Source organism: Equus przewalskii, chromosome 10 (genome assembly GCF_037783145.1).
Source record: "Equus przewalskii isolate Varuska chromosome 10, EquPr2, whole genome shotgun sequence".
Taxonomy (NCBI): Eukaryota; Metazoa; Chordata; class Mammalia; order Perissodactyla; family Equidae; genus Equus; species Equus przewalskii.
Window position 1 is genome coordinate 26,924,526 of NC_091840.1, and position 23,363 is coordinate 26,947,888.

At 44.7% G+C, this 23,363-nt stretch overlaps 1 long non-coding RNA gene across 1 annotated transcript in view; it reads left to right on the forward strand.

Moving 5' to 3' along the window:
* LOC139074064 (uncharacterized) overlaps positions 1 to 12,340 on the forward strand; it is a 112,541-nt gene extending 100,201 nt beyond the window's left edge. Inside the window, exon 4 of the long non-coding RNA XR_011523390.1 lies at positions 12,157 to 12,340. This is a non-coding gene — a long non-coding RNA (uncharacterized lncRNA). The remainder of the gene's footprint in view (positions 1 to 12,156) is intronic.
* Positions 12,341 to 23,363: the final 11,023 nt, after the last annotated feature.

Genomic DNA, 23,363 nt, shown 5'->3' on the forward strand with positions numbered 1-23,363 from the left:
TTTAAAAATGAGGAATTGAGGCATCCAGCAGTTAAGTAACTTGCCCAAGGCCTCCAGAAGCTCTTGATCTGCTCTGATGTTTCCTGACAGAGAGAAGGCTGGGCAGATGGGCCAACATCACACACACACTGCAGAATCCATGTGCTTTCTCTGCATCCCTCCCCTGGTCTCAGGGAAGGACTGTCGCTGCGGTCCAGGAGGGAGGCAGCTTCATCAGTAGGCATGACTCCTAGCCTGCGCTCCTGGATTTGGTCTTGAAGAGAGATTTCTTTGTGTTTATTGCACATAGACAGGCAGCTCCATTACCTATTAACTTGGCTTCCTTCCCATTAAGTTACCGAACTTTGAGCATTGGGGAGGCCGAGCAGGAAGGGAGGCCAGGCAGGGTTCTAAGAGAGCTCTGTCTTCGGCAAGTAATGAATTCCCCCGGCAGCTGTTCCCACTTAGTCTGGATGCATTGATAGGATGTGAAGATGGGCTTCATTGCTCTATCCTGCTTGCAGCTCGGAAGATGAGGATTGGCTCTCCTCTTGGGGAGATGGTCTGGGGGCCAGACATGAGCTGCTGAGGCCAGAGGGAAGACTGGCCAGTGCTCTGGCCACACGCTGGAACAGCCAAGAGAGATGAGAGATGGAGCAAAGCCACAGGGTGTAAACGTAGGCTTGAACAAGGAGTCCAGTCAAAGAGCCGGAGGGACTCCCCTTCATTGAGTTCCTCACTGTCGACACACACAGAGAGCGGGAAGGAGTGACCACACATCCAGAGCCTGCTGTGGAGGAGACACAGCGACAGGCCTATTCAATACTTATCTCGTTTAATCTGCATGCCAACGTCAAAGCTTGAGGAGATTATGTGAATTTGGGAAGGACTCAGAGCAGAGCCAGGATTCAATTCAGATCTGCTTGACTCCAAGGCCATTCCAGAAATCTCCCTTTCTTTAGGCCTTCTGACATGAGAGTTGGGTTCTTTCTGCCAAGATTTCCATCTCTGACGATCATTTAAATGAATACAAGAGTGCAGGTAATTGATGAAACCCAACAACAGAGGTGAATGTCTTTGTTTGGCTGTGGATGTTGAAGAGGAGGTGACACTTGATGTGAGGGTGTTTGTCTCAAGCCTGGGAGGGTGTTCTGGGCCTTGGTGCCTGCGCTGGAGGAGTTGAAGTGGTTTGGAGGGCCTTAGAAATCAGCTGGGTCAGTGGTTCTCAACTGGTGGTGATTTTGGTAATGTGTGAAAACATTTCTGGTTGTCATGATGGAGGTAGGGGCGTGCTACCAGCCTCTAGTGGGTAGAACCCAGGGATGAACATCCTGTAACGCACAGGAGAGCTCCCCACATCACAGAGTCATCTCACCTAAAATGTCAACGGTGGCGAGGCTGAGAAAGCCCGATCTTGGTAGCCCTGTATTTACAGCTGTGTAAACAGGGTTCCAGGAGGCAAGGTGCCCTCCCCCAGGTAACACAGCTGGTGTAAGCAGAGATGAGACGAGAACCAGGTTTGCTGCAAGGGTTGGGTGAGTAATATTTACACCACGTTCGGTGGTCTCAGTCAAGGAAGGCAGGAAAGGCTTTCTGATGAAAGGGCGGGGTCCGGCGCATCTCAGCTCAAATTGCCCAGGCCGGGTCAGCGTCTGCCCAGGTCTCTCCTTGGGGAAGAGGTGCTTCTAGTCCGTTGATTGTCCATGGGGCCCAGGACCCAGGGGAGGAAAGGGTGCTGGGAGAGTCCTTGGAGCCAGCATGAGCTGGGTCTACTGAGAGAGGTTGGCAGGTGGTCTCCATCCCGTCTTTTTTCCCTCCTGGCCCTGAGATACCACTTCCTCTGCTGGTCTATGAAGACCTTCATGCTCACCCAGTGGGAAATGTGGGAACCACTGTAGCCCCTGACTCCTGAACAGCTCTTGATAGTTCAGAAAGCACTTTTTAACGTTGTCTCTTCACTGACTCTGTGATCCTCATCACAGCTTTGTGAGGTAGGCTGAGCGGGCATGATTCTTCCCATTCTAGAGATAGTGGAAGCAGGGCTTAGGGTGTTAACCTTGACCCCACATCTTGCCAGAGGCCCAGCTGAACCAGCACCCATACTTTCTGACTCACGCCTGGCAATCTATTGACTACGGTTTAACAGCTTCCATGTGAGAGGGGAGCTTTCAGTTGGAGCACCCTGCAGGTCCTGCCTCTCTTTCCATCCTCCTTCTCTGCGTCCCTGCTAGGTACCCGGTTTCTCCAAGGTGTGAATATCTCAGTTGTTACTCTCCAATTAGCATAGATATCCAGAACTTAATTTCCATTTCAATAAATGAATCCCTAGGTTGAGGTGGCATTTGGGTTTGTGGTTTGTGAGGCACAGTGCTGCAGAGCCCGGGCATGGTGTTGACCGAGCTGTGGTCCCTCTCCTATGTGCTCAGAGTGCAGTAGGGCAGAGGCGGAAACACACCATGATCGGAGAGTCAGCGGAGGATGCCCGCGAGCGGAGGTGAGCACCCAGCTCAGGCCTGGAGGGGTGTCCGGAGCAGTGGAACCCCCCTGACCTCAAATTACTGCTTTATAATTTGCACTGCATACCTCTCTCCCCAGGAGGCCACATGCTTCTCACCTTTGTCTCTCCAGCCCTTAGAGGTGTTTGGCACGTAGTAGTAGCCTAGTAAATGGCTGTTCCTTTCTGTTCCCTCTTGGAGGCAATGTAGAGGAGTGGTTAAGAGCATGGCTTTTGGAGTCTCAGTTCCTTAACATATTTGCTGTGTGACTTTGGTAAAATTACTTAATGTCTCTGAGCTTCAGTTTCCTCACTTGGAAAATGGGGATAGAAACAATGGGTCCCTCACAGGGCGGCTGTGAAGATTATCTGTGTAAACCATCCAGCACTGTCACTGTGTGTGATACAAGGAAGATGTGAATAAATGCAGCTACTACAGTAGTGATAATGTAATTGGGCTGGGGGTGCCTGTCCAGTACACGCACGAGTGCTCCTTAGATCCCAATAACTGTGGTTGATTTGAATGGTTCAGGCATCGGTGTTGTAAGAGAGCCAAGGTCACTGGTTAACCAACTTGCAATGCTTTATCATTGGAAGTGACGTTACTTGTCAAGATGCTAAGAAGTATCTTTAATGAAACAGAGTAAAAATTGTTGCTGGAGCATGGTAGAGGTGGGCCTGCTGTGGTCGAAAGGACATGGGGCCAACAAACCTTGGATTCACGTTCGAAAGTTATTGCTTACTGGCTTCCCTGTCCCCCTGCCTGAATCTTGACACTCTCCTGTCACCATGTCACTTTCAAGGTATTCCCAATTCTAGGCTCCAGAGTGCTTGACTTCCATGGCTGAGGGTGCCCGGAGCCAGCTCAGGGACAGTTCCGAGGCCCTGAGTCCCCAAGGCCTGGATTGCTAACATTCTTTGCCCTGTCTTGAATCTGCCACGTTCTCCTTGCTAAGCTCCAGGAGATAATTTGCCTATTGAGCATAACTAACATGTTTGTAGCCATCTCCGTGGGTGGCCAAAGAGTGGACAGGATTGCTGACCCTGGAGACCTGGGCTGACAGAGGCCGGGTCTACCTCCCTCCTCTGAACCTTGAATGTCCGGGGTAGAACCCCAGAGACCCGGTCACACCACCTTGACGCCATCTGGGATGGGCCTCTCTCTGGAGCCAGCTCAGAATTCCCATGCTGTCCCCAGCAACTGTTCTTCGCACACACGTAGGAAGAGATCTCTTCTCCTTTTGTTGGTACCACTCAAAATGTTAGCACCTGGATTCCCTCTTCCCTCCGCCTTTCCAACCACCTGTTTGAACGTTGAAGGCAGTCAGCCCAGGGACGGGGACATTTGAAGCTTTGAGGCAGCCCCTAGCTTTGAAGCAAGGACTCGGAGACTTACTGTTGGCTCCACTCCTCTGCTTTGGGTCCCTGCCAGGATTGTAACGACATCTGCAGAGCGTGTCTAACCACACATTGCAATGATTCTCTCCAGACCCGCATCGTCTTTCCTTGGAATTTCTCCCGTGCTTGTATCACGTGGCTTCTACTGGGGACTCCACTGCACCCCTAATTTCTTTCTGCACCATATCAGCCAGTCTCCTCAGACTTGTGACTTGGCAGATAGAGCCGCGCAGGGACTTTTGACCAGTCCAAGAGTGTCTTCCAAAAAAGACTTCAACTTTTCAAGAAACCCTGTGCCTATAGATGCTGATTTTTAGACCAACTTCTGGCGGCCTTCTTTGCCTGCTTGTACCTGAGGGAAATTTCTGGATCTCGTATTGTGTATGACTGGCTCTCTGACAGGCTACCTGCACCCACACCAAGTTGCAAGGTTGATTGCTGAAGAGTTCCAGAACTTCCTTCTGACCTTTGAGAGGTAGTCCTAAGGGTATTTTCCAAACTGTTAGGAGAGAAGAGAGTCTGAGGATGAAAGTGGGACTGATGATGCCCTTGAAGATAGAATCATACCTCCTGGTTACCCCATGATCTAAAGCCAAATAGGGGGCCCCTCGAATCAGTTGATTGAACCAAGGCTTCTGCACAACTAAACTGACATGGGATGTCAGTGGCAGGAAGAAACCTCCCTAAAGGCAATGAAACAGGAAAGATGTCTCTATAGGGAGAGTTAGAAGTTCACCCTTTATCTAGAATCATTTTTAGAACCCCTGGAGTGTGAGATGAAGACCTCACCCATGCAGATCGGTGCTCTGCGGCATGCGGTGAGCCATCACTTCCACTTCGGGGTACCATCTGGGGAAGTATCTGGATGCTTCAGCTGTACAATGTGTTTTGGGGTCCCTGATATGTCACCATAAGGATGAAACCCAGAGAAAATGACATTTTGTTGAGTAGAGTTCGTAAGTTCTTAAATTTACAAAAGTTAATGTGAGGAGGGTCTTGGGAGATATACAAAGTTCAAGAGACCTGGTCGGAGTCTTGAACCTGCTGAGAAAGGTAGTGAGGAGAAAGTCCCATTGCTCAGGGGGTGGAGGTGGGACAAGAGGATTTTCAAGAATGGGGATTTTTTTTGTATTAAATTACAAATTGTTTTTCTTTAAAATAAATCCCTACTCCTTGCACCATACCCCATATGGCTTGAGAGTGTGGTTTTGGGCAATGTCAAGGAAAAGGAGCTCTGTTGCACATCAGGATTGGTGAGGGTAGAGGAAAGAGGAGGTGGGGAAGGGAAATCATAAATGAGACAGAGAACTTGGTAGGAGCAGGGATGGAGGGCCAGTGGAAGTCCCGAGAACGTACGTCTTTGGGGATTTATGGAAATCTTGGGCAGGGCATTGGACTTCCCTGGATGTGGGAGAAGGGACTGGTGCCAATTTCCTTTAAATCCTAAAGCTTAGAAAAACCTCTTCTACTACCTGAGTATGTTTGGATGCACATAGATGAAGGTCAGGAAAAAGGTCAGAAAGACCCCAAACTGTTTAGCTGCATCGGGGGAGAGTGAGTGATTGGGAGTTTGAGGGAGAATTCACTTTTTTCTCTACATATATTTCAGTATTATTTCAATTAAAAACACATTAATTAAAAAATATGCCATTTCATAATTTAAAAATGGAAAAAGCTGGAAATCACCCATAATCCCACTGCTCAGACGTGGTAACTTTTAACATTTGATGTGTATTCTTCCTGATGTGTTTCTATCCATATGTAAACATATATACATGTATGTACATACAATGAGATCATGTTATACTCGTGGTGTAGCCTGCTTTTGAAACCTAATAATATATCTTGGATATCTTCCCATATCCTCAATACACATATGCATCATCAACTTTTAATAGATGCATGATATTCCTTTGTCTATGTATTCCATGGTTTATGTAACCGACATTGAGGACATTAGCGTTGTTTCCATTTTTTTCCTACTATACACAGCACTGCATTGAATACCTTCATAGACGCATCTTTTCACAGTTTTTAGTAGTGTCCATAGAAAACGTTCTGAGAGGCGGAGTTACTGGATCAAAGAGCAGTTGTGTTAAAAATTTTGATGCATATTATCCAACAGTCTCCCAGAAATGTACCAATTTCCACTTGTATCAGCACTCACATGTTTTTTGAGCACTGACTCTGTTCCAGACAAATAGACGTTATTTTTGCCCTGAGGAGGTTTACATTCTCTTAGATGGCCTGTTAACACATACTAAGGTTCTCTATTTATTTAACAAGCACTTACACAATGCTTACCATGCCCCAGATAGTATTTTAAGAACCTTAAAATATTAAATCATTTAATCCTCATGACAACCCTGTAAGTCAGTACTATTATTATTTCCATTTTATAAATGAAAAAGCTGAAGCAGAGAAGTTAAGTAACTTGCTCAAGGTTGTACTGCTGAGAAGTGGCAGAGCCAGGAGTCGAATCTAAGAATTACTCTCTAGCTCCAGAATCTGTGTTCTTAATCCTGACCACAACAGGTAACAAACCTCTCACTGCCAAGATAAGAAAACCCAGTGGCTTGGAAACCTGCATTCAATCATGGAAGCTAATAGGGTGATGGGCTTCCAGCTGCCCAAGCCCATCCCTTTAGGGCTAGGGGCAGAAGGGAGCTCCAGGGGCTCAGCTGCTCCAATCCGGGCAGTTGAGGACAGAACAGAGGAGTGAGGATCATAGAGTTTTTCCTGGAATTTTCCATTACAAAGCTACCCTTGGAGGAGACCCAGGGAGGAGGAAACTAGCTGAGGCCTTTGGCTGACACAGGAAGATAGAGCTCTTTTTGGAGGTTTGAGCGGTGCATTGATTCTGAAGGAGAGTAGCTAGAGAATGAAGAAAGAGAAGAGAGAGAGAGAGAGAGAGAGAGAGAGAGAGAGACTGAGATGGAAACTCCAGCTTGAACAAAGGTTGAAAGTCCAGATTGCAGAGTGTGAAGGCGTCTTGTCCTGGTAAAGACTGGTAAACCACGTGGCTGGAGAGCAAGCTGCAGATGGGGTTAGGAGAAGGAGCGGTAGCTGGTTTCAAATCTTAAAAAACTCTGAGCCCGGGTAGGGAGTTGGACCGAAGACAATGGGAAGCCATTACATTTTAAAGCAGAGAAGTGACTTGACCAGAGCTGCATTTTAGGAATATATTGCAGGAAGTGTGGAAAGATTTATGAGAAGATGGACAGACTAGGACAGGAGATCACTGCAATAGTCTGAGCTTGTGGCCTCTGGGGTTTGATTTAGGGTAGAGACAATTTGAGCATAAAGATGGCGATGATACCAAGACAACGTGAAAACGAAACAGAGAATGCGTGGCTGATTTTTGTGGGGCTGGAGGAAGACTACGTAAGGAGAAAACACGATTTTGTGATTCTTCAGCTTGAGCATCTGGAAAGCTGTTCCTGCCCTTAACCGAGATGGGGAACCCAGGAGGAGGGTAGACGGAACGCAGGGATGAAAGACAGAGACTTCTGTTTGGACTGGTTGATTCAAAGCTTTGTGAAATATCCAGAGGCAAGGACCAAGCAGCAGAAGGGAATGCACATTTGGAGCTTGGAAGGGAAGGTAGGTCTGGAAGAAGAGTCTCGAGAGTCACCAGCCTGGGGGACAGCTGTGCCACAGCGAATGCGGTGGGGTCTCACAAGGAGGGCATGCAGGGCCTGAGAGCAAGCCCGGAGAAGTGATTCCGTTTAAGGGGATGGTTCTCAAGCTTGGCCACATGTTGGAATCACCTGGAGACTATAAAAGCTCCTGATGTCTGGGTCCCACTCCCAGACATTCTGATCTCGTTGACCTGGAAGGCAGCCTGGGTGGCAGAAACTTTAAAGCTCCCCAGGTAATTATACTGTGCAGCTAAGGTGGAGAGCTATGACTGAAGGGGAATACGGAAGAGGAATTGAAGAAGGAGCCATCTCAGGAGAGCAGTGAGAGTTTAGAGGTGTTTTTCTTTGTCTATAACATTTGCTGAGAGCCTAATAATAATAATAATAATAATGATAATAATAACTATCATATATTGAGGGCTTTGCTCTGTCACGCCCTGTGCTGAATGCTTTACACACATGATCTCATTTTAATGCTCTGATGGCACTATGTGATAGATATCCTTATCCCTTTGGCAGGTAGAGAAACTAAGAATCAGAAAAGTTGAGAAACTTGCCAAAATTCATACATGTAATTAAGTGGGGGAGTCAGGATTTAAACCTTTTGAATGTCTTTCAAAACCCTTGGAGTTAATCACTATGCTATGTGCCCACTACCTGCCAGACCTTGTGCTTGGGACTCTCAAGGGCCTTGCTATCCGATGGGTGTAGGACAGTTACATGTGGTAAGGTAAGTGCTGTCATGGAGGAATGTACAAGGTGCCATGGGTACCAGAAGGGAGAAGTTCACATCAGCCTGGAGGACTCGAGGAAAGCTTTGCTCATGAGCTAATGCCCAGAGAAATATTTCCTATTTATTCCTGCACCCAGAAGCAGGCTCCACCTCTTGATGGGAGGGTGGCTTATGTGTACAGGGAGGAAAGATTTGATGATGGCCACCTTGGAGCTGAGCAACGACAGTCTTGACCAACAAATGAGCACTTTTGAGAGAGGCCTGGGGACTGTGTCGACTTTCCTTTCAGACGCTTTGGCTTCATGACGACAAAGCCTCTCTGGTGGATGGCAGCCAGATTGGCTTCTGTCTATTTTTAAGCTACTCTGGAACAATAGCCATAACTACTGAGAAGGGGATCCTAGCCTCAGGAACAGCAAAGAATTCTGCATGGGCAGAGTAGCCAGCTGAGCCAATGGGAGCATCCACTGCCCTAAAGAGAAACACCTTTAGATAAAGTTTGACATCTTACTTGGGAAGGTGCCTTCTAAGCCAATATGAATTTACGGTACCTGGAAGGAGAAAGGGCTCATTTAGGCTTTCAGAAATGGGAAGCTAAAAGTGGGCATCAGTCAGGGTTGTCATCATCTTGTATATCAAAACTGAAATTGTGCCGATGTCATTCTTGACTAGATGAGTCAGAACATAACAAACTTTCAAATTGCCAGACCAAAGGCTGCTGCTCATGCTTGTGATTGATGACAGAGATTGAGAGATTGCAAGCTGTTACATTAACTTCTCCACTTCCCATTTATGTTTGCATGAAGTTCAAGGGGGGAAAGAGAAGCTGAGCTCTTCACTGGACAGGTCAATAAGACTGTGGTCTCAGAGGGACCCAAGTTTGCTCTGTACCTTTTAAGCATCTGACTGAGAATGACACCTCTAAATTAATCACACTGATTCCCCTCTCTGCTCTGTCCCTGAGGCTTCTCAAGGGAACCAGTTGGTAAATAGCTTTAATTGAAGTTCCTGAAAAGTCAGGGGGTTGAGAACTCTTTATTTGAAAGCAATAGCTATATCAATTTAAGACACAATTAGTGATCAAATATACAATTTCATACAAGTGGCCTCACCAATATGCAGACCATTTTTATTAAACTTACTCTTAGTGAAATCATTCACTTCATTCAGGGTAAAGATGTAAGACATTCAATACTAGGATAATGAAAAATGGCAAAAAATATTGATGTATTAAAATTAATCAGATATACACAATGATGAAAATATAAATGAGAATAAAACTTCAAGGGAATAATGTAAATTCTAATGACTTTTCACCAAATGATGAGATTCCTGATTTAAAACAATCTCTCAACATTTTTTTCAACAATTAATCATTGAGCATCCACTATAGGTCATGCGCTATGCTAGATGCTAGAGATTCTGATGTAAACCAGATAGAAAGTCCCTGCCTTCAGCGAGCTTATAGTCTATGGAGGAAAACAGGCAATCAATGTCGTTCTGTGAGAGGTTCAGGAGGCTACGATTGTCGAGAAGAGCTCCTATCTGTACTCAAGGCCTTAGGCAACACTGGATAGCTAGGACAAAATACAGCCATCAATGAGATGCAAGTCAATTTAACTGTGGGCTCTCCACCATTTGTTCTGTATTAAGACATGGCCCATTCAAAAGGAAGTCTCCTCTGAGAAGAGAGCCAAGAAGACATGGCAAGAGCCATGTTGGACAAATGGTGGGAATACTGAGTGTCGAGGATTTAATGGGAGATGAGAACCAGTAGACAATTCTTTTAAGAGTTTTGAGGGAGAAGACCAGAGGAGAGAGGTAAGGGGAGTTTTGGAGGGGCATACTAAGAGCAGTGAGGATTTTTAAAAGACTAAATAGACAGTATATTTAGTGTAGATGCAAAGGAAGGCAGAAAGAGAGAGAAAGAGAAAGGCTGAGAGAGAGAGATTTATTGTAGGTCTCAAGAGGGTGAGAATGATGGACAGGTGGGAGACGATGGCATCCAGTTCACAGGTGGAGAGGTTTGTTAGTTAGGATGTTATGGTTGCAAGCCACCCAAATTGCCTCAATGTCTTTCCTGTTCTCTCAGCCATAACAGGTTGGGGCACTTCCTGTAGTTGCTACTTCCATGATACCTTAAAATTCCCTTTCGTATTTCCATTTACCTAGTTAACAGTTCTTTATGGTAAATTCTCTCTTGTATAAATAATTGGTGTGATTTGAGTCTCTTGACTGGACACTGCTTGACACACTAGCAATCTCTTTAGGGAGAATTTCAGATTTGGTTCTGGCCAGAATTGGGGGTTCTGGGGCTGGGGCAGACTGCCCTTCAAGCCTTCCACTCCAAAATCCTCTTGCCCCTTGCCATGCAAATCCTTGGTCAAGCATGACAGCCAAGACTCTTAGCTCCTGGGACCCCTTCTTCTCCTCTCCAGTGGGCACAGGGGACCTTCTGGGTCTCCTCCATGTCAGGTGTGGTCTGCAAGAAACCAGGGGGCATTCTTTGTTTCCTGTCTGGAACACCTGCTGCCATGTCTTTCTTGTCCGGCCCATTACTTGTGCTGTGTGTGGTATCACTGGGACTCTCGATTTCTAATGTCAGCCAAGAAAGAGCACATTAGTCCACCCATTTACAGATACATCCATACTCCTGGGGGATCCTCTTATATTTTTCTTCCTTTTCCCCTGCTTTCCCCTCATTAACTGGAGGACCCTCAGCCACTATGCTCTCTCTAATTGGCTTTATCTTCTGCCAACTCTTGTCTCTCATTTCCAGGCCTCTTTATGTTGCCTTTGAGTAGAGGGAAGAAAAATCAGTTCTCCTAATTCACACATACTCTCCAGTGACTTGTCTCACCTGGCCCACTGTCCACTGTACTTAGCACCTTGGAACGTGCCCCCAACCCCTTTTTAAAAAAGGTTCTTTGTCAAGGTTTTCTAGAAACATGATATTTAATGTCTCAAATTACCAGTTGGCTATGAATGAATATGCCATGTATCAATGTGCTTTTATTATATTATGCTTCTCATGGTGGTGAGCAAAGAAGGATGGCGTAAGCCAAGAACCCAGTAAAGCTGTCAGATGGCCTGGCATTTGGGATTCTCCCAGCCTGCTTTGTGGATTTCATCTCACTGCGGCAGAGTCTCCTAGGAGACTGCGGAGTCAGCTCCCTCAAGCACTCCAGCCAAAGCCTAAGTCTCCCAGCCCATCCAAAAGAGTACCCAGCTCAGCCTCTTTCCCACACTACCCTTTCTGCCCTAGATGCTGATTGCATTTAATCCACAAGTGAAATGTTCACACAGAATTCCATTTTAATTAGCATACCACACTCTTCGTGCAAATCTGCTCTCAGAGGAGTCCCACTGACACTTCATGGAGAGGCTAACGACAGGGCCCCTTGATGTTTTCCCGGATAGCTTTTAGCTGCAAAAGCATTTGGGCAGAACGCCATGAGCATCCCGCCCAACTGCATTACTGAGGAACACCTCACTGGCTAGAAGTTGATCCTCTTGTAACTTTTCTGAGTTTCTTTAGCTTACTCTTGAAGCCCAGTTGTGCCACTTCTTATCAGGATGCCGTGAAAGGGAACAGTGTCTAGGAAGAAAAGAAGAATTAGGCTGTGGACTATTTTCTTTCCCCTAGGCTGTGAAATTTCAATGCTGAAAAGGTTCTTTAAAGTTGTTTCGTCCAGCTGGTTCATTGTATAGTTGGGAAAACTATGTTCCACATTCTTTTAGCCTGAATGATGACTAGAATCTCCACTGAGGGCCTACCCAGTGCTTCTTGATGCCGGGCACACATTAGAATCAACTTGGAGCATTGAAAAAGTACCAGTGCCAGGCTGTACCCAGACAAACTAAATTAGACCTTTGGCGGGGCCTCAGAACTGCTATTTTTTTTCATATAGGTGGGCTCTAATCCAATACGACTAATGTCCTTATGAGACGAGGAAATTAACACATGGAAAAGCACAGAAGGAAGACCACATGAGGACACCAGGAGAAGAAGGCCACCTACAAGCCAAGGAGAGAGGCCTCAGAAGAAAGCAACCACACTGGCACCTTGATCTCAGACTTCTAACCTCCAGATTTGTAAGAAAATAACTTTCTATTATTTAAGCCACCAGTCTGCGGTACGTTGTTATGCAGCCTGAGCTGACTAACACACGCCCCAAGGAATTCAGTGTGTAGTTAAAGCTGAGCGCCCGTGGGCTAGTACAGACCCTAGAACTTAGCAGGAGCTGCTCAACTGGTGTTTTGAATAAAGGATTGGGATTTCTAATTCTTTCCAGTGCTCTTGCCATACTTCTTGCTCCAAGTGCTCTTGCCAACACCAGGCCCGCAAACATCCAAGTCTACTGGAATAATTTACAAATAGTAATCATTTCCAAGTATTATGTCCACGCTCTTCCTCCATTCTCTGCTCAAGCCAAGCTGGTTTCCTCACTGTTCCTAACACTGTAAGTTTTCCTGCCTCTGGGCTTCTTCTCTTCTTCCCAACTGGCTTGCTCTGGTTTTTCTCACCTCTCCCAATTGTTACCTGTTCTTTAAGCTTCCCTTCTCTACTCTAGTCAAGCTGCCCCTTCCTCCTCTGGCTCCTGAAGCCATTATCAACTGTAAAATCAACTTGGCATCTAAATATGCACTGCCCTTGATACTCATTCTATTGTCCTCTCGAACTGCCACCACGCTCGATGGGGTGCATCCTGCCTGCTATCTCTCTCTTGTCGGAGTCTCAAGTTTGATCAGCTGCCAAGTGTCTTCACTTTAAAAACAAAATGTTCTTAATTCGATTCATCATCTCAGCTCCAAACTTCTCCACCTTCCCATATTTCCTGTTTCTGATAAAGACATCTCCATTTTCTAGCAGAGGACTTTCAAACTTTTTTGACTGAGACCCTCAGTAAGAAATACATTTTATATTATGACTCATAAAGTTGCAAGAAATATTACTTGCCCACGATGCACTCTCATCTCTTCTGTTTCATTACCATATTTTTCTCTTTTGTTTGAATAACTGCCATAGAAGTTTTTGGGAATCAGATTGATCATTCATTCATTTATGCAACTAATGTTTATTGAATGCCTGCTATGTGCCTGGTATTGTAGATGATGGTGAGATGATAGGGAAAAAACAGACACGATCCTTTGAATTGGCTTTATCAAGGAGACAGAACTTGAACTCATGGTACAATCCAGTAGGTGGGGGGAAGGGAGACGGATGTCCAGAAATCACATCAAAACCACAGGCCTACACTCCGAGAGCCCTCAAGGCTCTTGGCAGGATGCTGGGATGGAAATAGCCCTGGTCTGGAGTGAGCTAGATCAGGTTTTTGCCTTAGCTTTGCCTCTAACCAGGTAACTGACTTTGGGTTAGTCGCATCCCCTGATGGGATCTCTGTTCCCTCACCTGTGAAAAGACTGGGCTGGACTGGACGAATGCCTGTCCAGTTCATACATCCCCAGCCTGTGTGTCAGAAGTGCCCACAGCTCCTCTCTCATCTTTCTTGGCCAGTGCCCGGCACAGAGCTTGGCACTTAGGGGATGCTCAATAAATATGTAATGAATAAATGATTGAATGAATTTGTCCATGGACCATCAGACCTGAAAGGGACATAGGGTGAGAGCTTGGCAAATAGTGAAAACTCAGAAAATAGCTGACCGACTGTCTGAATGAATGAAGGGAGCTTACTCATCAGTTGGTCCAATCAATTCATTTTATAGATGAGGAAATAGATATACAAGATTCCTCAGAGGAGGAGCTGTGGCTCATCCTTCCATCTGAGGGAATAAGGGAGTCCGTTCACACCCCAAACTGAATACAAATGAAACACTACAAGGTGTAACATCAATTAACACACGCGTCCTTCCATTGAAGAGCTTCTTGAATGCGCACGTTTGAGGAACAATGCCCCTACCAGCCAGCTTTGGAGAGCGGAAAGACTGCTGAGCTTGGTGACCGAAGATGTGGCTTCTGCTGATTGCTCTGTGACCTAGGGGTCTCTCTCACATCTATTTCGCCTTCTTAAAAAACAACACAACAAAACAACAGAAAATTGGAGAGGATAATTTAACCAATTTGTACCCATAGTCTAATAGCCTAGGATTAAAAATTATTTTATCCTATTTACTTTTCACAAAAGATGGAAAATATTGGGGCTGGCCCCGTGGCCGAGTGGTTAAGTTCGCGCACTCCGCTGCAGGTGGCCCAGTGTTTCGTTGGTTCGAATCCTGGGCACGGACATGGCACTGCTCATCAAACCACGCTGAGGCAGCATCCCACATACCACAACTAGAGGAACCCACAACAAGAAATATACAACTATGTACTGGGGGGCTTTGGGGAGAAAAAGGAAAAAAATAAAATCTTAAAAAAAAAAAAAGATGGAAAATATTATAGACAAAAGTGTGCTTCCTTTCACCCCCATGCACAGACCCATTCCTTCTCTCCCTACAGACAACTACTATCTTGAATTTGATATTCTGTCACTAGTTTTTTTCTCCTATTTTTGAGCACGGCTTTGTATTTTGTCTTTTTTGCTTTTTTGTGTTAACAATGATTTATTGGGGTGTAATTTACATACAGCAAAAGACAAAATCTTAAGTGTGCTTAAGGTACAACCCTGAGATCAAGACAGAACATTTCTTTCACCCCAAAAAGTGCCTTTCTAGGTTCTACCATTTCCTCTAAGAGTTAACCAGATTTTTAAAACGATAGATTAGTTCTGTCTGTTCTTGAACTTGGTATAAATGCAATCAAATAACATGTACTCTTCTATCGGGCTTCTTTTGTTCAACATACTAATTTTGAGATTCATCCATATTGACACTTGTCTCAGTAATTTCTTATTTTTTAGTGCTGAATACTATTCCATTGTCTGAACATAAGACAATTAACTGGTTTATCCCATAACTATGTATTTTTATATATTTAAAATATTATATCTAACATTTCTATGCTTTTATCATGGAAGGGGGAGCCTGTGTGTGTGTGCTTTCCTCTGACTTTCTCAACACTTATAAGCATTAGTTTTTTGTCAACTGATTGTGCTGAGCAAACGTGCCGGTGAAAGGACCCTTCCCAGGGCTGGTTCTGAAACAACCTGGAGCCGTGGTTTCCCACCTCCAGAATCCCCTGTGGGGCTTCAAAAATACAGGTGCTGGACCTCATCCTTCAGATTCAGAGTTAGTAGGTCTGGGGAGGAGCTCTGGCATTTTTTAAAGTGGTTGAAACCTACGGCTGAGGTTCTCCAGTGGTTTTAAGAGCCATCATGAAATTTCAAAAGAAGTCCTTAGATCAAGATTTTCTCATTTTGCTAGAAAGAACCCCAATAATACAAAACCTACGGCAAGCAAACACCTAATGACCTGATGGTATTAAGAATCATGAGGAGGAGAAAGAGCGGGTGTTTTAAAATCAAACCAAGCCCCTTAGGGTGTGTTGGAAAAGCCCCTGGTCTGGGGTCAGAAGATCGATGTTCGGGCTCCAGCTGTGTGACTTGGGTCAAGTTGCTTAACTTCCTGGGTCTCAGGTTCCCCTATTGTAACCAGAAGAGGTTAGGGCTGGACAGTTCCCGAGATTCTCTCCAGCTCTTGTCTTCAGTGCTTCTCAGATCCAAGAGGAGGCCTGAGTGACAGGATTGGGTCCTGCCCTCATCTCTTACTCTGGGTATCACCCAGGCAGGGGATGCCTCCTCCTTGCTGGATTAATTTTTATTTGTGGAGGGTCTATGAAGCAAGGTGAAGCCTTGAGTCACATGAATTCTTTGTGAGAAAAAGTACCTAGTTTGGAGCTGTAGGACACTGCTAAGGCTGGGCAAGAGGGATTTGCACTCTACTGTGACGTTGTTGGAAGGCTTTGTATGTGCAAGGAATCAGTGAATGATTTGCTCATAGGATTCAGAACTGCCCCTCCAGTATGCAGCAGTGGGAACTGCATAGAAATGTGTGCCAGGTCCTAGAATTATTGTCTGCAGAAACTTTCACAGTGTCTGGCACATGGGAGGTGCTTAATAAATATTTGATGAATAAAAGATCCCCTTGGAGTTACTTTAAGGATTCTCCTTCCTCAGCCTGGGTGGAGAAAGTAGCTGTTTCCTCTGCTGTCACCACGCAATTTACATCTGACTACCAGGCTTCTCTACTTGCTGCTTCTTTCCATTCACAGAGGGAGGGTTTGAGGAAGTAGGTATGTTTGGGGTGGGGTCAGGGTGGGTGCAGGGAGTCGGGGGCTGCGTTCATACATAAGCTTCCTTGGAAAATCCAAATTGCCTTTGTAGGGGAGGAAGAAATACTCCTCTACCCTCTGGGTTCTTCTGGCTGGTCTAAGAGTTAAATTGACGTGAAACAGAATAACAGGAGAAATCAAACAAATTTAATAACATGTATACACGGGAGAAATCTAGGAAACCTGAGTGATTCTCCAAAATGGCAGAAGCTAATACCTTAACCGCTATCTTCAGCTAAAGCAAAGGAGGATGTTGGTGGGGGGGGGGGAGGAGGGGAGGGAGGGTGGTGGTGGCTTGGGACTTCAAAGGGGAGGAAGGCAATTCACGTGGAGATGGAAAAACAGATCTTTGGTAGGCAGATGTTTGCCATGCCCCAAGGACAGTGAGACATGGAGAGGACTTTGATCAAATGGGCCTTGCTGGGTTCCTCCCTGTCGTCCACACCTCATTCATATTATACTATAGATCTCTATGGTGATAGCTCCTTCCTGGGACAGGCCTTCCATCTTAAATTCTTTTAGGCAGTTAGGGGGAAGCTCAAAGTTTCTTTCTGAGTCTTTTGTTCTTAAAAATAATCAGCCAAAGAGACATATTTTGGGGTAGCAAATTCTGTTCCTCCTCAGCATCAATCTGAGAGAGGGAGTGGCTGTCATGAGAATCTCTTGAAAAACAGCCTCCTTCCCAAAGATACTGGATCAAGCAGTCCCATTTAAAATGGCTTTCTTGGGGGGGCCAGCACTGTGGCCGTGTGGTTAAGTTTGTGCACTCTGCTTTAGTAACCCAGGGTCTGCTGGTTTGGATCCTGGGCATGGACCTATGCACTGCTCATCAAGCCATGCTGTGGCAGCATCCCACATAGAAGAAGCAGAATGGCTTACAGCTAGAATATACAACTATGTACTGGGGCACTCTGGGGAGAAAAAAATGAGGAAGATTGGCATTAGATGTTAGCTCAGGGCCTATCTTCCTCACCAAAAAAAAAAAAAAAAAGCTTACCTTAAAATGGCTTTTTTGGGCCTGGCCTGGTGGCTGAGAGGTTAAAGTTCCACATTCTCTGCTTCGGTTGCCTTTGCAGGTTTGGATCCCAGGCACAGACCTACTCTATTCATCAGCCACACTGTGAAGTGTGTCCCACATACGAAAAATAGAGGAAGATTGGCACAGATGTTAGCTCAGGGCTAATCTTCCTCAAGCAAAAAAAGAGGAGGATTGGCAATGGATGCTAGCTCAGGACAATCTTCCTCAGCAAAAAAAAAAAAAAAAAAAAAGGTTTTCTCATTTTGTCCCCCTTTTTTGCAGTTAATGTGTATATACTAATGAAGTGTGGAATAATATAGGTATCAGTGTATATACCAACACTAAGTGTTTTATTAAAACCAAGTTCAGCAGTGTCCCCCTTTCCCAGCCACCTGTCAGTTATGATTACGTGGGGGAGGAAAACCCGATCTCCCATTGAAAAAAAGCATTTGAAACACTAACACCTGAGGAGTAACCACCACTGATTGGGAACCTTCCAGATCTCTCTTCACCTTTATTTTTTAAAAATTTTGATAAAAAACATGTAACATAAAATTGACCGTCTTAACCATTGCTAAGTGTACAGTTCAGCTGGGTTAAGTGTACTCACGTTGTTGTGTAACAGGTCTCCAGATCTTTTTCACCTCGTAAAGCTGAAACTCTGTAATATCCCTTCTACTTTTGAACTCTGGAAAATGCAAGAAAAATATATTCTGAAGGGGATGAGTTAAGTGTGCAAGCGTGTGGGTCTGGTTTTATCCAAGAGGTGGAAAGGAGGAAATTAACTAAATTAATGTTTATTAGTAATATTAAGAATAGCATATCCAGGTACTCTGCAGTTCTGAGATCCCACACTTCTCATTTTTGTCGATCTTGAAATGAGGATGCTACAGGGGGCTGTAAGTTTTTGTTTGTTTTTTTGCTAAAGCCTGACTGCCTGTGTGATAGGTAGAATCTGGGGCACTTGTCAGTTTTTTCCAGGGATTTGAGCACTGGTTTCGCCACCAGCCGTGTTCACCAGACCCAGCGAGAGAGGAGCCTGGGGTGGGGGTGGGGGTGGTGGTTATGGGGCAGGGCTCATTGTCTTAGTATCTGTGCTGATGTCGGCAGAAGCATTATATTCAAGTCCTGGTTGTATGGCTCTTAATTATTTGTTCCTTGCTCTATTTCCACAAAGCGTTTGGACATGGCATGAGAAACAAATACCACTCAACAGTTTAAATAATTGATAAGGAAATTTGGACAAAGGGGAAAAGAAGGCAGGACCATAATAGGATAAAGCTGAGTAAGGACGCTTGCTGTCCATCCTGTGTATGGCTTTCGGGCTCTAGGGGGTTCATTTCAATCCTCTCAACTTCCGTTCTCTCACTTGTAAGATGAGAACCAAACTACTTACCTCAAAAGGGCCTGAGAACGACAATAGAAAGCACTATGTTAATGAATTATTTTTATCATAACAGAGATTTCTTTTTTTTCAAACCAGCTCAATCAGCTTCCATTAAAAATGAATTAGAGAGACAAGGTTTTTAGGTAGTTGGGTCAATTTTCAGCAGTGGGGCATCTGTCTTAGCCTTTTCGAGTTGTGGCGGTTTCTCCCCACTAGGTTATTAGGAATGATCAGCAGAACAGAATTTACACTCTTTTGACAAATTAGACGAAGAAACTGGGGGCAAGTTCTGAATATCCAGGCCTCTAGGTATCACTTTTCCAGCTTTTCCTGAAATTGTTTTATGGACGTTCTCTACACAGCTCCGTAAGGAAGAAATTTGTGCTTCAGTGGAAAAGTGTACATTGCTTAGAGAAAAGTATGTATTGCTTCAGATTATTTTATTCTGATTCTGTGGGGGCTTTGAGTCTGTTATGGGCTGAATTACATGTGGTGTTCTCCCCCTTGCCGCTGCCCAATTCATATGTTGAAGTCTACAGAATGGGGCCTTGTTTGGAAATGGGATCATTGCAGAAGTAATTAGGTTAAGATGAGCTCATACTGGAGCAGGGTGGGCCCCTGATTCAATATGATTGGTGTCCTTGTAAAAGGGGGAAATTTGGGCAAAGACACACACAGGGAGGACACCGTGTGAACATGAAGGCAGAGACCAGGATGATGCATCTACAAGCTAAGGAATTGCCTGACAGCTGCCGGAAGCAAGGTGAGGGTATGGAACAGATTCTCTCCCCAGAAGGAAACAGCTCTGCCGACGTCTTGATCTTGGACTTTCGGCTTCCAGATTCGTGAGACAATAAAGTTCCGTTTTTTAATCTACCCAGTTGTTGTACTTGTTAAGGCAGCTCTAAAAAACTAATACATCTTTCATTGTCTTTGAGCTATTTTAAACTCTGAATCATAGATAATTGATAGTAATGCAAAATAATTCTTGTCTATCGACATGCAAATTTTGTCCTGTCCACACAGAGGTTTAATTGGCTTCATCCCCTGCTGTGAAAGAAGTCAGATTTGTTCCTATTTGCACACTCATTTTAATATTCTTCATCTTTCAATGAGTCTGTCCTTTGTTTATCCTTTGAACTGGTCTTAATATCCCACTGGTTCCCTCATTCGATAATGAGTTAAATAAAACCTTTAACGTATGTTTATTTTATATCTGTAGGAGAGCCACGATTTTACATTTCTGGGGTAAGATTCTCCTTTAACACTTCCTTGTTATTGATGAGTTCTTCCATGTGTTTCTTTTATACACTGCTTTATTTAAAATTTTTCTCTTTTCTGCTTTTGATCGTAACGTCCCATCGGGTCAGAGACAGACAGATGTATGCCAAATGGAGGAAGGGTAGTCTTGGTACCCAGTAGTTTTTATCAAATACTTGAAGGGCTGTCACCTGAAGGTCGGGCCATCATTCCATGTTTCCTCCAGCAGCTGTCAGTTACAGGGAGACAGGCTTTGGCTCCAAGGGAAGATGAACTTGCTAATCATTAGAGTTGATTAAAGACAAAATGGGCTGCCTTTGGGAGGTAGTGGTTTTTGTGGTTGGGATTATGCAGCGAGGTTTGGATGCCTTTGGTGGATGTTATAGCAGGGTTTAAGGATGAAGGGTTGGATGGAAGTTTTAAGTCCCTTCCAGTCATGAAGATCAATAATTCAAAGATAGAAAGACAGACAGTAACATCCTCTCCCAACCTCTTTTCTTGCTCCCATCTCTAGCCCTCTCTTGCCTTAGCTGAAAAATTCCAAATCCTTCTCCCTTCTTCTCTAGTCCTGTTTCCACCTTCTCAGTCATTCTATCACTTTCCCCTTCAGTCTTAAGATGTCTCTTTTGGGGGAGAGGTCCTGCCTTCTCTTCATTAGCTTAGACCTGGCTGCCCACCAGATGGAAGCAGGATGGAACATTTAGAGTCTTCGTCCTCTGGACCTGGGCCTGGGGGCTCCTAGTGGGCAGGGTGTGTTTGACAAAGATGTCAAGATGTCACTGCTAAGTGGTGGGATGCATTTTGGATGGGGTGTTACTGCCTGACACGCTGTCTGGGGCTGCAATCTAGCAAAACTTGGAGGGTATAATTAATGCCATGCGCGTATTGTCTAATGTCATCATAAATCTGCCTGTCATGGCTTCTCATGGGTGGTTTCTGACTCTTGGTGCTAAGCTTCATGAATCCCCATCACTGCTTTCCAGGCATGTCATCATTTTGCAGGTTATAATTTGCAAAACGAGAGAGACTCGTGTGAGCATGGAGCCAGCTGAGGTTACACCAGCGACTTCATTATACACTGTGTATCTTGCAGGTTTGTAATTATGCAGTTAAAAAAATGAAAAAAAAAATTGCCAAAGGCAGTCACTTGACATAGATATATAGTTCCAGTACACAAGAATTATTGATATAATTTTGTTTTGCCTCCTTTTATTTAAAAAAAAAAGGAGATTACAAAAAATCAGTGAGCTTTGTCTGTGTACATGGAAATCCCAATGTGGTTTCAATGCCAGAAATTTATAGATATAACATAGATTGGATCTTGGATCTTAAAAAATGTTAATTTGCCACTCTTGCTGCAACGGAAGTGGAACCCCCTCCTCATTTATTGTTGGGGATCTTTATTCTTCCAAGATGCTGCCTCTACAGATTGTGTTGCAGATTCAAAAGGTGGTGATGGGATAAAGACTTGACCAGGCGCAGGCAGCTGGGTCTGAGTCCTCAGTGGGGGCAAGTGTGGCACCTTGTTACCTAAATCCTGGCTTGTAAGCTTAAGTAGTACAGTGCTGCGGGGCCCCAGATCATTAGCATGCGATCGAATCGACCAGAAAGACAGTTAACCAGCAAGTCCACAGGCAGTGGACCTTCTTTCCTCATCAGTAGAGGAAGAGCTTCTCTCATTTATTCCCCTAAGAACCCTTGCCTTACCAGCCAGGGGTCTATAGCTGGGGCCAGCCCAACAGAGCTCAGTGACCAGAGGGCAGTCTGCATGATTGAGTCTTCAAGGCCAGGATTCCCTCCTTCTCTTTTTCCTCTAACTCTTGGAAACTCGTGTCTTTCAACTCCCAGTCCCTGGATATCCTCCCTTAATTTACTATTTATTTCATCATGTCTCATCATTAGCTCAGTGACAATTAGAAAAGTTGCTTGAAGGTTTTTCTCCCAGGAGACGGGTATTAAGTCCTTTCATGCGACTTCTGGCTAATCCATCAACTCAAGCAAAATTGCTGGCTCAAAGGGTATCCACACTTTAAAACTCTTCTTTTTCTTTCTTTTTTTAGATGAACATTTAACTTCGTAAGTCATGTATACCAAAAAGAATCATTTTCACACCTTAGGAAGACCCCAAAATAAAGTATTATGTCTCTTCTTTTCTTTGCAACTTGAGTATGTATTTATCCCCTCAGGAGCCGTGATTCTGAAGAGCTCAGAGTAAATGGGATTCTTATAAACTGTGTCTTATTTCACCCTTTAGTTCACATGATTATCTCTGAGCTTAGATTTTAGCTTGATTTCTCTCTGACAGTCATTTAGTGAGCGCTCCTAATAATCTGCTGCCAGGTTTAACTGTCAAGTAGTTAACGATCGACAAACCAGCCCTTTCATTTACTAAACATTTGATATTTTCCATGTAAAAACATTTCAAGGCAAAGAGGAGTTCTATAATGCAACAGGTCATACCCAATTTCTATTTGATAAACTCAGATGTGTGTTTCTTGAATGTTCTTTAATGGAATGTGTGAACAAATGGGTGGCAGGAAACCTGGGTTTTGGCCTGACTTTGCTGCTAACTTGGAATAGAATCAGTATCTGCAGGTATTTGACGTCCATCCTGCGACTCCCTCTCCTTGTCCATGGCAGACATTGCTAATAGATTGAGGTAAGATTTCTAGCCAAGTCTAGAGACAGCTTCAGAATTCTTCTCAAGGTAGCTCTCCAGGCAGCCCCTGCTAACTGATTAGGGTTACTAGAGACGAAAACTATCTGCTACTCTAGGGCAAATCATTTCTCTCCTGTCCAAAATTCTATTGTTGTATATTACGTGTAATCAATGTCCATTGTTTCTTTTTGAAAAAGACAAAGTAATAGAAAAATACCACTTCCTTTCATCTGAAGAACTCTGAATTTCCTAGAGTCACAAGTCTGATAGGGTCTTCATGGGATGTACCAGAACCTAGGAACTTGGATCCTGGGGGCATGCAGGAAGTCAGGGCTGAATAAGACCGAGGCTGGTGCAATCTGCCAGCAGTCCTGCTGGTCCAGGAACCCTCTGGGAGACACTGCTGTTTGCAACCCTGGAGATTCTGAAAGGGCCTGATACTCGATTCCAACCCTCCCAGCTGCAGTCTCTGAGCAGTTCTGCCAGTGCTGGGACCTGGTGGGACACAGTCCTGCCCGAGCCTCAGGAGATTCTGAAACAGCTCTAGCCCTTCCAGCCACAGCT